We start from the raw sequence: 14,947 nt of genomic DNA on the forward strand, positions 1-14,947 counted from the left end.
GAGCAAGGAAGGGTTCACTGCATGGCCTCCAGTGCCATAATGTGGCAGAAGTTGACTTTTTGAATGATTTCTAATCTCTGGATCTCTGGGGTTTTTTTTTCCAGAACCGCTTGATACCTAAACTGTTCCCTGGGATTTGTAGTAAAGTCATCCACAACTACCATATCATACTTGGAGAGAGATGCAAAGCTAGGAATGTAATTTTATAGGGTTTTTCTCACTTGCTGTGCCATACATTTGTAAATACTTAGGAAGTTCAACAAACCATACTGGATTAACTATCTTTAAATTATTAGAGTTCAAACCTAACTCACAGAGACACCACAGCAAAAGTGAGCTGAGAAACAGTTTAACGGATGACAGGTTCATGGTATCCTTTCCATAGCAAGAAAGAAGCATATCAATACTTGCCAGAAGGACTCCAACTGGGAAGTGAGAGCTGTTTAGAGGCGAGAATAGACAATACAATAAAACCAAACCTTCCTCATGGGGTGAGAGGGTAGTTGGGCTTTCAAATCCAAAGGCAGTTTCTCTTTCTTCCAGGAATTAAGCATATGTTATATTCAATACATATACAAACATATACATTATATATGTTTATATTCAATTATGCCTGTAAGTCTGGGCTCTGGGGAGGAGGAAGGAAGCCAAGGTTATGATCATTAGTTTGGTTATGCTTTGCAGCATTAATTGGTTATCTTTGGAGTTTGACCTTTCTCCTTACATCCTGACCTGTAGGTAAGAGCCAGGCAGCAGCTACTGAGCATAGAGGAATCAGCACCAGGGGACAGCAAGGGCTGGTGGATCCCTGGGGATGGGGAGTAGGGAGCTTCAGGGAAAGCCACAGGGCAGCGGGGCAGAGCCCAGGCTCACCCCACTACCCCAGCCAAGGGCACCAAGGCAGCCCCAGCCCTGGGCATTGGCACCTCCCTGGGGAGGGGGGCAGACCTAGGCTGAGCTGCCATGTCAACTTCCCCATGGAGGCTGGAGACCAACATCCTGTGACGTTGCTGGTTAGGGCCTGAAATGGGGTCCTGGGCTGTGGGCAGGATGAGGGGAGGCCCATGTGAGGGTATTGGGGCCCTGGCAGTCAGGATTGAAACACTGTGAACTGTTTAAAAACAGCATCAGAAATTCCATACCATTTTTCTAGTGTTGGGTCACCAAGTGGCTGAGGCTGGATCTGGACTCCATAAGCATGTTTCCACTCTTCCTTTAACCTCAGTGAGCTTGATCTGAGTTAGTTATGTATACTTAAATCTTTTATGCACCAGTTTTGTGTGACTTCCTTGTCAATCCAAAAGGAATATGGCCTCTTCTAATATTTCCCATTGTAAATAAAATGAACTCCCGGCACCCTTTCCAATAGAAAACATCTGTGTAGCGCCAAACAGTATCATACAGAGGTGCTCAAAATTAGATAAGAGACCTAATTTGGGTCAGGAAATAAATGTATCTGTCTGCAGTGCGTACATTTAAAATAGAGGCTAAGCAGCCCAGCTGAGAGCACTATGTTAAAATGACTGCATTGCTTTGGGTACTAGAGTTGACTTGGACCTCTCTTAATGGCACCGTATGATGGACACCCCACAGATGCTTCAGTTTATATTTCTAGCTGCCTGCATTCCTTGAGTGGTTTAAAGTGTTTCTGATGCAGAAGAATTCCCCTACTGAGACACACCTTTCTCCTTCATGGTTTCACAGCTCTGGTCCCGTGTGGAGACACTGGGGGCTGACAGAGGTTCTTCAGCAGCAGCATCCCATTACTGCTATGGAAACAGCCAGGAATTTTGTGTATGACATCTGGAGATCTACAAAGAGGTAGCTCTAACTATATTCAGCCCAGGCCATGCATGTGTCTGTAATGTTTCCACTATCTTTTGCCCAAGGTGCAAAAGTGTGAAATTGTTCAGTCTCCTGTTTTGATGAGAGAAGGCCTAACCAGTTGCAAACTAATAATAGCCAAAATTTAACTGTCAGCATTAAAAAATATATACACACATAAAAAAAACTAACTGCTAGTAAAAGAATGTAAAAAATGGAGCGTGTCAGTAAAATATTTTGGCATTTCATTGGTATAAATACCCAGACTCCCTAAGCACTTTCAATGCATAATCCAGATTTACTGCCTTTTTGTGATGGCTGAAGTGGCAGATTCTTTAAAGCTTGACATGGCTGACCATAAGCATGAATTGTACAAATCCAGAGTTACACTTTTATGGTCTGTGTGAAAAACTTTTCACCAAGTGTGTTAGAAATTTACTGACGTCCTCAATGTTTGAAATGCTCTTGTGAAGAAAATTAAAATGTCAGTTAAAAATGTGAAAATGACCAATAAATTCTCATTGGTTTTTGGAGGTCAACGGAAAAAAATCTGTTGGTTTGTATCCTCAAAGAAAAATAATTTTTCCCCTCATCTTCTCTCCTATCTTTATAGTTGATTCAACTTGATGAGGGTTAACAGGCCAAGAACTTTAAACATGGACGATGAAAAATATCTAAGCTTCACACAGCCCAGAAAATGCAGATAGTGGCAGGATAAAATTCTCCTGTGTGCTCTTCCCCAGCAAACATATTGGTGCTTTCATTCACACATTTTCAGCTTCGTAGACTACTGAATAAAGTTAGCTAGTAATTGGATGGAAACCTTCTACCTCAATTCAAGAGAGCATAACAGCTCTCACAGAGCATAATAGTCATCACCTTTCAGTACCAAGAAGACCTGAACTGGTGATTTACACAGAAACCACATCTATATCCTTCTAGTGCAAGGAACCATATTTCAGACTTGACTCAGCTCATCACCTCCCACCTTCATAGCCTCAGATTCATGCTGAGACTGACTGCAGAATGATGAAAATAGCAAGACAAGGCATTTCATGTTCTATTTCTGATCTGTGAAGAAAAGCAAAGAATGAGAAATGTCAGGAATAAAGCCAGCCTTAGGAGATAACCTCTTTCTAGACAAAAGAGATTGAAAGCACAACCGTCTTTATTTTAATGCCTTTCTGAATAAAACCTCTGAATCTCTTGATGCATAGGCCACCACTAATGTGATCAAATCATACTCAGACTGTCTGTGGGTTTCTAAAGTACCTATCACTGCCACAGCTAGGTGACAGATTACAAGAATTAGAAGAGATATTGCTGCAGTTCCATTTATACTGTATTTTCTGTCCCCCCTAAGGCATTTTAAGATGGATTCTCTGCTCTCTGCTAAATTTGCTTTGCACTGGTTATGGAGCATATAGAAAACTCAAACAGGCAGGAGATTCCCACAGGAAAATTCCCTCAGTACAAGAGGTCCGTGCCAGTTGTATAGCTGTGTCTTCCCTGCTGCATGTCCGTCTACTCTCAGCAGGAACAGGATGAAACAAAATGCTATATTACAACAGATCTTTCTCTTGTATAAGGTCCATTATCTTGTTTGCACTGGTGGTGTAAACTGGAGTGTGTGATTTATTGTTATAGCTTCCAGTTGGATAAGACTGCTAAGATTTGGACATCTGCCTCTCTAGCATGCATTAGTCAAGGGTCAAGGTCTCTCATATTCTGTTTTGCAGGAAAGCCATGGGGAAAGACACCCACTGTCTATTTGGCAAATGACTTCACAGAAAAAGATTACTGCATGCAGACCATGTATTGGTCTCAGCCTGAGGTCAGACTGAGCTGTTACTTCACTGGAGAACATGACACAATGTTCTCATAGCTTAAGGTTTTCTGGCTCAGGAGATCTTTTTTGCCTCTGTGGATGGCAAAACAAAATTTAAGGGCCTCCCTACCTCAACTGCGCAAAGGAAAACCAATCATTATTTCTTTTTTTCTTTTCTCTTGCCTAGGTTTTCAGACAAACAAATCACAGGTACTTTTTCCTGCCTGTTGTTTGTAATCTCCTCCTGCCCTCATAAACTTCTCTAAACCAAGCCAGCCAGCCTACTCATTGGAGAGGGGTTAGTTTCACATTCCAGTGTTACCTGGATTTATAATCTGCCTGCTATGCTTTATAGAATCTTCATGGAATCATCGGATTGGTTTGGGTTGGAGGGGACCTTAAAAATCATCTAATTCCAACCCCCCCTTTTTTAACTAATACATTTATTAATTTATTTTGCCTTCAACTGCTATGGGCAGTGACACCTTCCGCTAGACCAGGTTGTTCTTGACCAACCTGTCCTTGAACTCTGCCAGGGATTGGGCACCCACATCTTCTCTGGGCAACCTGTTCCCTTGCCTCACTACTCTCTTTGTAAAAAAGTTTCTTCCTTATAGCAATCTAAACCTACCCTCTTGCACTTTGAAACTGCTGCCCCTTGTCCTATCACTACATTCCTTTGTAAAAAATTCCCCTCCATTCTTCTTGGAGTCCTTTCAGGTACTGAAAGGCAGTATGAAGGTGCAGTTGAAATTTCTCAGGTTTTATTAGTCTTCTGGTTTTTCCCACTTTGCTCCTACTGCACCCTGCAGCTGGTTAGCCAGAGCTCATCCCGTACTTATTGCAACCAGAAATGCCTCAGGACATTCCTTTTGGGCTTTCCAAGTCCAGCTCCTTTCCTTGCATAGCCAGCCATTTCATACAATCAGCTGAGGAAATGTGTTTAGCTGCCTCTTAAAACTAGCTTGAGTTTGGGCCTTACTAAACCCGTTGATTTGCCTTCACAGAGCATCAATGTGTTCAGCATTAGAAACCTGACAATCCCTAGCCTAAATGTATGCATGGCTACTTCATACCCATTTGTTCTTGTGCCAGCATTGTCCTTTATCTTCAAATAGCTTTTTTCTCCTCCCCATGTGTTCACCCCCTGAAGTATTTATTTATAGATTGCAATTATATACCCCTTCACCAGGCTAAACCAGCCAGGCTCCTTAGTTAATTAAGATCTGGTGAATGATGCAAGGCCAAGCATCATGGATCCCCAAAAGCTGCCTCAGTCAGGGCTACATTAAGATCGTCAGGAGACAAAAAGGACACATCTAATTTTTATCAGAGTTGGTTCTAGCTGCCCTCCTATTTAACAGCAAGTTTTGTAGTTCAGGCTGTGATTAAGTCTTCACTAGGCAGTCCTCCATTTTATCTTTAAGGTAAGGCAGATGTGGGCCACCTTTGATGCACCCTGTTCCATCCTTCTTGACATAGCCAGCACTACCTTAATCACACTGGGGGTTATTTTTAAAGTAGAATTAAGGAGTGAAAAATAAATGAACCTCAGCTGCTTGCTTGTTCTAAACATGTCCAGACAGACACAGGAAATGTGTGAGAGGCAACAGTACTGCATCAGCTCTGGGAGATGGGCTGGAGGAGTTAACAGAGCTCTTCCATCTCTATACTGCAGGACTGTTGTAATTCATCATTTCTATAGCACCATAAATTATATGGCACTTTGCAGCACAGAGGCAGTTCTTGCTTCCCTGAAGTAGCATGGCTCTCAGGACGGGGTGCCTGGCTGAAGCGTGCTCTCCCCTAGAAAGGCTTCCACTGTGAATACCATGCCTACAGGACTATGTGACAATACTGCCCCATTGTCCCATCAGGAGTGGGAGTAAAAAAGCTGGGGAAAGCAGAGGGCTTTTTTCATAACTCCCCCGTATCACAGCTGGACTTCTCGTCTCTCCGTGGCGTGTTTTAGCATTGCCCGGATGGAGAATAGGCTTTTTGGGGCTTTGATGCAGTCTGGCTGTCCTCCAGCAATATCCACAGTACTCCCTCCCCTCCCATATGCTCTCCATTAATATCCTCCTGTCTGCTGAATAAGGAAAGAATAACTCTCCCAGCCCCAGCCAGAGCCCCTGAGCCTGGGGAGTTCATCAGTCAGACTGGTTTCTCCTGAACCCAGATTAGGCCTCGTTAATAGGCCAGGAGGGGATTTTATTTTGCCTTTCAGCTTGTGGCTGCCTGAGCCAGGAGTAGAGTCAAGTTACTGTGTCCGGGAATCTCAGCTATTCCAAGAGTAGGAGCAAGTGAGCTGCTGACTCAGGAGGTTTCCTAGTGTTTTCAAGCAGGGCTCAGTCCTGTCAAAGCAAACTGAACTGTTGGCCTTGCCTTCTTCTAGCCCCAGGACAGGCATTAACAAAATTCACAGTTGACTGGAAGAAGCTGGGGAATTGATCTGGAGCAGGACTATGGCTCATACTTTTTCCTGGCATGAACACAGGTCCTTGCAAAGTCTCATATAGTTCTTTACCCTTTTTCACTCCTCTCCTTGGAGGGCTATTTACTATTGTGCAGATATCCACAAACTATGAGGCAGCTCAGCTTTATTTGCATAATTTTCTAAAAGAGAAGATAAAATCAGAGGGAGAAACAGATTTATGAGCCAAAATGTTTCATTGCAAAATCAGTGCTAAAGGGTCAAGAATCTCTGCCACCCTGATCTTTGCTGTCACCCAGAGACCACCTTGTTTCTATGTTATGCAGGGATGGAGGAAGATCCCTCCTGTGTGGCTAAATTGTCCTTTGGACTTCCCAGAGCCTGGAATGGACTCACAGCCTGTGTCTGGAATAAGCAATTAGAAGTAATGCTGAGTTCAGGATTCCTGTCCTCATTTCAAGTCTGCCTACATGCTCTTATCTCTTCTAAAGGAGCCAATTTCTAGAGGTTAGCAGAGATGACAAGTCTACCACAGTGTTCCCCTGCACTCACCCCTTATGAAGCTGTGCACACTCCTCTGCACAGAGACTGAAGTCATTGGAGAGCATATGCTCCCAAGTTTGCACCCCTCCATCTCCCAGCACTTCTGTGACTCCAGCCAGCCTGTTATAACCTGCCCCTCTCAACCCCTGCAAAGTTCTGTCAGCAGAGAGTCTCAGCTCTTTTCTTTGAGGTCATGTTAGTCTTTACTTCTTCACTGCCTCTGATTTTGGGCTGCATTTTCTTACTGTCCTATTCCCTTCTTCAAACTCACTTCACCAATGAAAAACCAGCCTAATATGTAAAAAGCGGTTGGGTGGAAGCTGGTATTTATAAAACAGAAGGTTTCTTCTGCCTGCAGCTATTGGCATGTCTATCCCAGCCACATGCCCTAAGACTAGGATCTGATACAGGGACAAAGAAAGATAAGAGCTTCTCTTGGCTTCAGTCTTGAGGATACAAAGGTCTCCACTTTGAACACTTAAGGAGCTCTTGGTTTGTGACCTAAATGCCACCTGTTTCTGCAGTATGGCCAGATGGGTAGGATGCCTCTCTTAGCATCTGACAGATATTTCCCTATGTAAGGAGAATTTTCAGCTACCGTTTTGAAGGACTTACTATCCCTTTAGAGGTGCCCAGCACCCCAACAGTGACAAGCCGCAGACTAAGGCTCCAGCCAACTTACCTTTGGCATGCTGTTTATTTTAGGTCAAGAGCTCTGTCAGAGGTTCACAGATGGTGCCTGGGACTTGTGATGGGTACAGGGAAGCAAACAGGGAGGAAGAGCATGCTCCAGAACATTTTATTTTCTAGAAGAATGACAAGTGTTGATTTTTGTCCATAATTTAACATACCATTTGGATTAGGATAGAAGTCCCATCTACAGAATTTGCCCATTGAACAAGAGGTGTCTTCCTCCAAAGTCTTTGCATCAGAAGGGACTGAATTGTTTCATTTCAGCTAACCAGGGTATGATCAGGTATGTGGGACTGGAATACAGTGAAAATGAACTGCAGAAAGCAATACCTGCAAGAACAGATTTCATTTTGCTTGCTTGTACTTATGAGACAGTGATCCCTGTAAAAAAAGGCAGGACAAACCTGCTCTGATAAATATGACCAGATGAAATAACTTATTTCATAGTCTGTCATCTAGTTCAGTGAGTCACATGTGGTATCTCTAGAAAGTTGGTAACACCCTAGAAATCTGTAACTTAATACATATTTAACTGAGGTCTTGTCTCATATTTAATAGCAACTCCAACTGGGCTTGCATAACAATCTAGAGAAGGGTGGGGTCTGCCAACATAGGCTTGAATAGAGCACTAATAACCCTTTACTATCCAGGATGCCTAAGAAAAAATCAGCAGAGCATCTGTGTTTGTAGCCAAGGCTTATTTGCAAAGTGATAGAAATGTGATTACCAAGACACTATGGTACAGTTGTATAGCATGAAAAGCCGGAATCAAGGCTGAGAGCAAAGGATAGACATGGAGTGGTGGCAGGGATACCCTGAGCAGGATGGCTTCCATGTGAGGGTAACATTCAGAAGAAGCTGTGAGCTCCAAATGACCAGCTCAGAGACAAAGACTGTCTTGAGGGTTTCAGGATAAACACAGCTAAGCTATGAGGATGCTTTATCTTCTCAGAGAGAGAGAGAGAGCCCAAATGCTGCAGTGTTTCAGGCAGCCAGAACAGCATTTGCTGTGTAATGTGGTATTAAAGCACACATGAGCTTCATGGTGCTTCCTGCCAATCTGCAAAGTGTCAGTGTGGTGTCTTATAGTGCCAGGAGCTGGATTGAGGAGAGGAGTTCCCCAGTGAGCATAACCTAAATTCTGTCCTGCCTGGGGCACATGGCTGAAAGGCTATGGGGAAACCCTGAAATATCCCACTGTCCCTTCCAATAAAACAAATAAATGTATCTGCTCCATCTCTGTCTTCTGGAGATACCATACCTTCTTCTCTAGCTATTCACCTGAGGAAACATAAATACTCTCCAAGTTCCCCAACTGGCCCCAAATCTGCAGATCAGGGGCTGTGACAAAATAGGACAGCATGTATCCTGTGCACATGGACTGCCCTTCCCTCTGGATGCCGTCTCACCCATGTATAGAGGTGACTGCTGGTGAGGCACTCACCCAGCTGCTTCAGGTGATGTACGTGTGCCCACTTGAGTCTCTCCTGGAAAATCTCATGCCTTCTTAAGGGTTGTTCACAGCCATCCATATACATACCCATGTAAACAGCATGATAGCACATTAACACAGTTATGACCTATGATAATGGCAGTGAAACATGAAAGCTTCTCTCCTCATCCTTGTTTTTCTGGTTTGAAAGACCAGGGTGTGACTCCCTGAGTGGAGGAAAGAGGGGTAGGTGCTCCTGTCAGTTTAGCAACCCTGCTCCAGCACTGGCAAGGCAGCTGCACTGCAACTGCTTGCATCCAACTCAGGAGCTTCAGGTCACTTCTGACTCGAGGAGGCATTTATTGTCATTGGTAATTGTTGCTTCCTTACACAAAGCAAATAAAAATACCCGCTGCACCAGCACAATCACCTGCTGTGGTTTACCCAGGGGGAAAGGAGTGGGCAGTATGGTCTGGCTGATGCAAGAGAGTGCTCTGTGCCACTCCATGCTGCTTTGTGCCTTTTGGGTGATTAGGGACATGCAAAATGTTTCAGACAGTACCTTAGCCAGTTTTCCTCTCTCGTTTGTGTACACCCCACACTAGTCATGAGGACTGTTTGAGATAAATAAATGGAAGTGCTTATAGGTATGTGACTTGAAGTGCACACGAGAGGGACACGCATATGTCCCTTCCCTCCCAAGCCAGCTGGGAGGGTGGATGGAAGGGGCTGAGAGTGATGATGAAGGGGAATGACCACTGAAGATGACGGGGATCCAGTGCCCCAAGCGTTTTGCAAATGGCTTCCTTTCGTCTGAGCACAACGAGCTTGTGAAGCGAAAGGAGGCAAATGCCTTTTGCAGAAGAGCAGGGATTTTTTCTCCTTATTGCAGGCAGGACCAGCTGCGTTCCAAACCCGTGACTGCAGCAGCCATGACCCCTCAGAAAGGAAATCTGAGCCCGCGAGCAGTTGTGCTTGGGGAGGGCCGTGCTCTCACGTTTCTCTGTTTTGTTTTGGAGCCTCGGATAAGTAGTGGGCTTGCTTTTCCCCTCCGTTTCTATTCTTACTTTCTTTCTCTCTCTCTTTCTCTTTTTTTTTCTTTTATTTTTTTTTTTTCATTCTCTGAATGTATTTCCACAGCCTCAAGGAAGGAATTAAAAAAAAAAAAAAAGAAAAAAAAAAAAAGCTTCTGGCTTGGGAACAAGTATGTTTCAAATTACAGAAAGGATGTGAAAGGTTCAAGAATTTGAGCCCTGACTCCGCCTGTGTCTGTCTCCACCCCCCCAGCTCCCACCCCCATCCCCCCGAGAGCAGCGGGCATTGTGGCTGCTCCGCTGTGCCGCACAATGAGCTGGGAGCGGGCACATCCCGCTGGGCGGTGCGGGCACATCCCGCTGGGCGGTGCGGGCACCGCTGCCCTTGGCAGCCCCGCACCCTGCCCGCCTATCCGGCTGCTGACTGCCTGCCTGCCTTTCCGAGGCTTTCAACCACCCTCTTCCCAGCTCGCAGTTCTGAGCTCGGGTTTTTTGTCTCCTAGGGTGTGCATGTGTGCGTGTGGTTTAGCTACATCCCAGGAATGTGCCGAGGTCCCACTTCTGAGGACGGAGCGCCCTCTGCTCGCTGGGGAGGGGGGAAAAGCAGGCCAAGGTGCAGCTCTAGGGTGGAGAAGCAAGTTTCCTGCTGCTGCTAAGGCGTAGAGACTTGCCCGCAGGAGCCTGTGCATGGACACGTCCGTGCCCTCGCGGTGACTCGAGGCAGGCGCGGTCGCGGCGCCGAGCGCTCTGCAGCGCCCCGGACTCGAGCGGCGCTCGCTGCTGGAGCCCGCAGCCGCCGTGCCCCGTGCGCTGGCTCCCACTGCAGGGCACGGGAAGGTGGGGTGCGGACAAACCACTGCCAAAGAGGACGGTTGAAACGGCTCGATCTTCTTTGGCAGAAGAAGATCATGATTGGATCTAGTCTCAGTCCCTTACGGAGGATCATATCCTGAAGATTTTCTCCATTATATGACCACTTTATCCCGTGACCCCAGAAGGAAACACAGACCACCATGGAATACACATACTCAGCTTCTTAAAAGGGGAATCCAGTGAATAAGGTTACATGGCAGAACATTATTTTTTTTGTCCTCCTGTAATATGATCAGGTACCATAAGGTAGCTTCCCATAAGGCTGTGAAAGCTGGCATGTTTGTCCCTTGAGAGTTTCACAGCTAATTGCATGTCAGTGAGGTAACTAAGGTCTTCATGAAATGTCTGGAAGAGAGAGGGCAACTGGAGCAATCTGTCAGGTCTGTAGCATGTGTCTGGCTGCCATCTCAGCAGCCTACAAGAAAGAGGGTGGCAAAGAATGAACTATGCTTGATTGAATTTTCTGTTGGGCCAAATTCAGAATGAAATCTTTTTGATTGGGCTCTCTGGTTTAAGAAACTATGCAAGAGCTTCAGTATTGTTGACAGATAAGGACTCATCCACTTAAGAAGAACAACTATGACATAAATTTTGAGGAGCTGAAATGTCTATTATGATCTTGACCTTTACCAATGCCTTGTAAAAACCATTAGCACCAGTCAATTAACTCGAATCTGCTGCTTCATGCTGAAAAAATTAAATTTGGTCCTTGCAAATTTTCACTCCATCATCTCTTCAGATTCTGTAACTTTGCTGTTACAGATTCAGGTGAGGCACCTGAAAGATCTTAATTGCACTGACCAGTACCTCGTACTTATCATGCTCCCAGTCCAATGATGCTTGATTTCATGCATGGCTGCAAGACGCCCTTTTGCATAGGGTGCATGTCCACTGATACACACTGAACACTCCTTATATGGATGGGAGGCTACTGGAACAAAGAACTATTGATCTAAGTTTAAAAGAGGAAGACTAGGATCAGTGTACCCACTTTGGCAGCCTGTGGGATTTCTCCTTTGCAACTAAAAGCCTGTAGGCCAGTTCAGCTAGACAGATCAAAGGTCCTCACTGTGAACAAGCTGAGATAGTTTGTCATAAGAGATTATTCTTTATACTTACTCTAAGATTTCCAAAGATTCTAATTAGTGATGTCTTTATAATGTCATCCTAAGTATTGTGGTGGTGCCTGGGAAATTAGTCTGAATTGGATCTCTTTCTGTTTGATGGGATTCATTACAAAAAGATTATTTTCCTTGCAAAACATCCAAAGGTTCATCTAAACTATCTAACACATTAAATAACCTGGTGTTCATGTTGTGTTTTCAAAATATATTGCTTAAACAGTGTTATCTTCTTCCTAATATTGAAGAGCTCTGACAATGTCACTTGGCTGTGTCACTCTCAGAAGCTATGGAAGATATGTAGTGTTTAGCCAGCTTTTTATACTGTCTAATTTTGTGCTGGCAGGCTGAATTCCTGAGGTATGTTAGATGAGTCTCAGAGCTGCCTTAATTTATGCTAGCCAAACCATTTCCTTCTGCGCCATTTCACAGGTGCAGGATCAGCAGAGCAATTCATGTCCCACTCCCTGACCGCCCCTGCTCAGTGTCTCACCAGAGTTTATTTGTGAATTCCCAGCAAGGGGACAAATGCTGCCACCAAGCTTAGAAAAGCTTTCTTGATCTGAGAATGCTCATAGATCTGCACAATAAAAACTGCAGCTACACCCCTGTACCACACTGCTTGCATGTGACCAAAATCTTCACTCTCAATTTTAGTTGTATCAGGCCGCATAGGAGGACAAAAGGTTGAATCTAGTTCCTTCCCAGAGATTCAATCTCTTTTGATTTTGTCTTCGCACAGCAAGTAGTTTTTATTTATCAAGTCGTTCTGGAATGAAAATGTGATCTCAAACTCTTCATCTGAAAGAAACCATCCAATTTCCCTGCAGGTTTTTCCTGGTGTAAAGGTACAATCTAGCTCCCACATTGTTGTTGCTCTGGAGTTTAAGTGGACACTCAAATAAAAGTGACACCTGCCGCAGGCCAGTTCCCATCTCTATTTGATTATGTTGTTTTCTTACAGAAGATTTTTGATGGCTGTAGCTAATCTAGAAACGTAAGTGCGATAATTGAACAAATCAGTTTAGCTGGGCATCTGATTCTGTGCTAACCTAAGTGGAATAGTAATGCGTGACTAATACACAACAGCACTTTGCATAAGATAAAGATCTATGTGTAACATATGCAAGCCCAAGACACTGTGGAAAGAAAATACTGGAGATACTGAACAGTATGTATGTGCTGCTCCTCTACTCCAAGGTGCACCCTTTTCCTGTACAACAAACAGTCCTGTAAGGACAGTGAAGCAGGACCTTCACTCTGTCATCAGGTACCCTGAGATCCCATTGTTCCCTCTTCCTTGTTTTCCACTCTGGAAACACATGAGAAACTTGTCACTTCTGATCCAGCTTAACTGACCATAGATCATCTGCCTGCTGATAAGCCAGGAAGCTCATTTCAAAGGAAAATTTGGGATACTGCGAATCTTGTTTTCTGTTATGCAACAGTAATTGTGTGTCATGCAAAAAAACTCCACTTTTTTTTTTTTGTAAATATAAAATCATTAGATGTTCCCAACTCTCTGGCCTTAATTCTAAGTCTGCAAATGTTGGTAATTCATTTTATGCCTCTTAGGCTGAAAAAAAAAAAGATTTAAAAAAGGATTTCTGGGACTGAGGGGGAAAGAGAGGCACAGCTAGGGTATGGTGAACATTTGGTCGATAGACTTGGAGCAACTGAAGAACGTCCTAGGACAAGACCTGTTTTAAACTACAGCCCAAGAAATCCAGAGTATCTACACTTAGGTCTGTGGATCAGCTGCAGTAACTTCAATGGATCCAAGAGATACTAAAAGTGTCCTGCAGCAGTGAGACATCACTCATGTGGGCCAACAAGCAATGGCAGAGTTGTCACACTTGTATGGACCAGTTGTCAGGTATATTCAGATCCTCACCCACAGCCCCACTGAGGCCATCACAAAACATGGCACAGACGCTGCTGACGCACCAGCCTCTGGAGCAGGATGCTGGAGGAACATCGTACAACAGTTTAAGTGATGTTCCCACTGGTAGTTCTTCACAGGAAAGCAGCAATGATGTAGTTGTGTGAAGAGTAGCTCAGGTGATGCCCTACCTGCATTCAGTTCTGCGGTCTACAGGACAAGAAGGACATGGACCTGTCAGAGTAAGTCCAAATGAAGGCCACCAAGTTAATTAGAGGGGTGGAGCACCTCTCCTTTGAGGAAAGGCTAGCTCAGCTCAGCTTGGAAAAGAGAAGGCATTAGGGTGACCCAAATGTGGCTTTCCATTACCTGAAGGGAACCTACTGGAAAGCTGGAGAGAGACATTTTGTACGATTATGTACGGACAGGATGTCAAACTGAGAGAGAATAGGTTCAGATTGGACATTAGTAAAAACTTCTTTGCTGTGAGGGTGGTGAGACACTGGAATAGGTTGCCCAGAGCAGTAGTGCATGCCCCATCCACCGAAGTGTTTAAGGCCAGGTTGAACACAGGCCCAAGCAACCTGATCTAGCGGAAGGTGTGCCTGTCAACGACGGGGGGTGGGAACCAGATGATGTTTAAGCTCGTTTCCAGCCCAGGCCATTCCGCGATGCCATGAAAGAGGCTCCGGGCGAGGCCTCCGAGCACGGCCGGGGCTGTGCTGACACCTGGCGGCCGGCGCGGCCCGGCTCGCCCGGACACAGCCCAACACCTGCCTGCCGTGGGAAGCAGGGAATTAATTCCTTGTTTTGCTTTGCTTACATGTATGGCTTTTATTTTTCCCTACTAAAAGGTCTTTATTTCAACCCAGAAGTTTTCTAGCTTTCTACCCTTCCGTCCTCTCCCTGACTGTGCTGGGGGTGGAGTGAGGAAGTTGCAGCTTGGGGCTTGATTGCTGGGTCCATACCATCCCAATGTACCTCAGTGTTTAGCAATAGTCAAGAAACACTAATGACTTTTCAGTAATGATTAGGAAAAGAACAGAAAACCCCACAGTCTTATACCCCTGCATGTGCAAACTGGCCAGCATTTCAAATGCTGTTCTGATTCTTCATCTCAAACCCCCACATATTCTGTAAGTGAAGGTGGCACTGACTGCAATCACAATGCAATTCTGGAAGAGTCACAGGCATCAGAGGACACAGACCTGCTGCGGTATTGAGCTAAAGTCTTCTGAGGGTGGCTACTGAGCAGACATTACCAATGCCATCATGCCAACAGT

At 44.9% G+C, this 14,947-nt stretch overlaps 1 protein-coding gene across 2 annotated transcripts in view; it reads left to right on the plus strand.

Annotated features, from left to right (window-relative positions):
• The window catches only part of ANGEL1 (angel homolog 1), a 76,348-nt gene that overhangs the window by 28,406 nt on the left and 32,995 nt on the right, over positions 1-14,947 (plus strand). The window lies entirely within an intron of this gene.

Source organism: Catharus ustulatus, chromosome 6 (genome assembly GCF_009819885.2).
Source record: "Catharus ustulatus isolate bCatUst1 chromosome 6, bCatUst1.pri.v2, whole genome shotgun sequence".
NCBI lineage: Eukaryota > Metazoa > Chordata > Aves > Passeriformes > Turdidae > Catharus > Catharus ustulatus.